This window comes from Odontesthes bonariensis, chromosome 11 (assembly GCF_027942865.1).
Source record: "Odontesthes bonariensis isolate fOdoBon6 chromosome 11, fOdoBon6.hap1, whole genome shotgun sequence".
Taxonomy (NCBI): Eukaryota; Metazoa; Chordata; class Actinopteri; order Atheriniformes; family Atherinopsidae; genus Odontesthes; species Odontesthes bonariensis.
The window spans coordinates 28,032,538-28,035,037 of NC_134516.1; the positions used below are offsets into that span (position 1 = coordinate 28,032,538).

General features: G+C 41.3%; 2 non-coding genes across 2 annotated transcripts; one reads left to right on the plus strand and one right to left on the minus strand.

Moving 5' to 3' along the window:
• Nucleotides 1–705: 705 nt before the first annotated feature.
• Nucleotides 706–777, minus strand: trnaw-cca (transfer RNA tryptophan (anticodon CCA)). Its single transcript has one exon. It is a non-coding gene; the product is annotated as a tRNA-Trp (tRNA).
• Nucleotides 778–910: 133 nt separating this feature from the next.
• On the plus strand, nucleotides 911–982 carry trnag-ucc (transfer RNA glycine (anticodon UCC)). Its single transcript has one exon. It is a non-coding gene; the product is annotated as a tRNA-Gly (tRNA).
• Nucleotides 983–2,500: the final 1,518 nt, after the last annotated feature.

Here is a 2,500-nt window from a genome sequence, read left to right on the forward strand (position 1 = left end):
CAGTTGTTTTTATATCCTAAATTATTCCCTGAAACCTGTGGACACACAAAAGATGGATAATATTGTACAGGTTAAAGCATTTATGTATGTATGCATTGGAGGATTGATGGATGGATGGATGGATGTATTGGTGGATGGAATGATGGATGGATGGATGTATTGGTGGATGGAATGATGGATGGATGGATGGATGGATGGATGGATGGATGTATGTATAGATGGCTGGATGGATGGATGTATTGGTGGATGTATGGATGGATGTATTGGTGGATGGATGGATGTATGTATTTGTAATTGGATGGATGTATTGGTGGATGTATGTATGCATTGGTGGATGGATGGATGGATGGATGGATGTATTGGTGGATGTATGTATGCATTGGTCGATGTATGTATGTATGAATGTATGTATGTAATGGTGGATGTATGTATGTATGTATGTATTGGTGGATGGATGGATGTATGTATGTATTGGTAATTGGATGGATGGATGTATCGGTGGATTTATGTATGTATTTTGTAATTTATGAAGAAAGCTCAATAGGTACTATTGAACTTCTACCTGAATCTGTGACACAATACTGCGTCCATGATGTTTTTATATCCTAAATTATTCCCTGACACCTGTGGACAGACAGCAGCTGGATAATATTGTACAGGTTAAAGCATGTAAACAGTGATGCAGCAACTATAAAGGATGAGCAATGACCCTGATGTGACTTGAACACACAACCTTCTGATCTGGAGTCAGACGCGCTACCATTGCACCACAGAGTCACATGAAGTGCTCTGATCGATCTCTGATGCTTCAGATAATTACGAAGTAAGTGAAGGATGATGTGACCACAGCTAACCCTTAAGCACTTACATGGCAGTCTCGCATCAGATGGGCCAGATGTTGTTCTCTACAGCGTTGGTGGTATAGTGGTTAGTATAGCTGCCTTCCAAGCAGTTGACCCGGGTTCGATTCCCGGCCAACGCAGCCAATTATATTCAAAGATGAGGTCTTGGGCTGATAATATATTAGTGATAACTTAGAAATGTTTACTTGAGAAAACTCAACAGCTGTTGCTGAACTTGTTATCTGTGACCTCACACTGCATCTATCTGTCGTACTCAGTTGTTTTTATATCCTAAATTATTCCCTGAAACCTGTGGACACACAAAAGATGGATAATATTGTACAGGTTAAAGCATTTATGTATGTATGCATTGGAGGATTGATGGATGTATAGATGTATTGGTGGATGGATGGATGGATGTGTTGGTGGATGGAATGATGGATGGATGGATGTATTGGTGGATGGAATGATGGATGGATGTATGGATGGATGGATGGATAGCTGGATGGATGGATGGCTGGATGTTTGGATGGATGTATTGGTGGATGGATGTATGTATTGGTAATTGGATGGATGTATTGGTGGATGTATGTATGCATTGGTGGATGTATGGATGGATGGATTGATGTATGTATGTATGTATGTATGTATGTATGTATGTATGTATGTATGTAATGGTGGATGGATGGATGGATGGATGGATGGATGGGTGGATTTTGTAATTTATGAAGAAAGCTCAATAGGTACTATTGAACTTCTACCTGAATCTGTGACACAATACTGCGTCCATTAGGGCTGTCAACGAATATTCGAAGTTCGAATTCGAGTTCGAATAGTATCCCAAAAAGCGAATTCGAACGTGAAAATTAATATTCGAATGTTAAAAAACACTCCCGCGGTACAAGCGACAAATTAATATTTGAATGTGAAAAAAACACTCCCGCGGTACAAGCGCCTCCATCTGCTTTGTGAAGAAGTAGGCTAGACTTCGGTGACTACTGTAACGATAACTGCTGCCTCTGTCTGTTTCCATATACTCGCGCTGCCACACAAACCTGTCGCCTAGGTTACCACACAGACATAACATGTAGCTGACATAGCGATAGCTAACATAAAGAAAAGCCCTAACCTGCAACACAGCGTGGTCATGGCGAGCGGAGGAACAGAAGAGCTCACGCCCCACGTCATTTAAATCCCCTGTTTGGGAGCATTTTGGCTTCCCTGTCAAATTTAATGAAGAAGGAAAGAGGTTGGTGGATAAAACCGTGACGGTGTGTAGGCACTGTGGCACAAGAAAGCCACACAACAGTGGAAACACATCGGGCATTGCCACGCATTTGCAGCGACATCCCCCCGGTGTTTCACTGACAGGAGTGAAACCGAAAGCGGCTCAACAACTGCTCATCACCGCGGTGTTTAAGCAAATGATTTAATGATCTGATTTTAACTATGTTTTGCCGCATTATTGCCGTATATGGGCTACACGGCAAATGCGTAAAATGGGCAACCAGATATTCGAATAGTTCGAATTCGTGATTTTTTTTCAAACGAATATTCGAATGTCATTTTTGAGCAATTTTGACAGCCCTAGCGTCCATGATGCTTTTATATCCTAAATTATTCCCTGACACCTGTGGACACACAAAAGATGGATAATA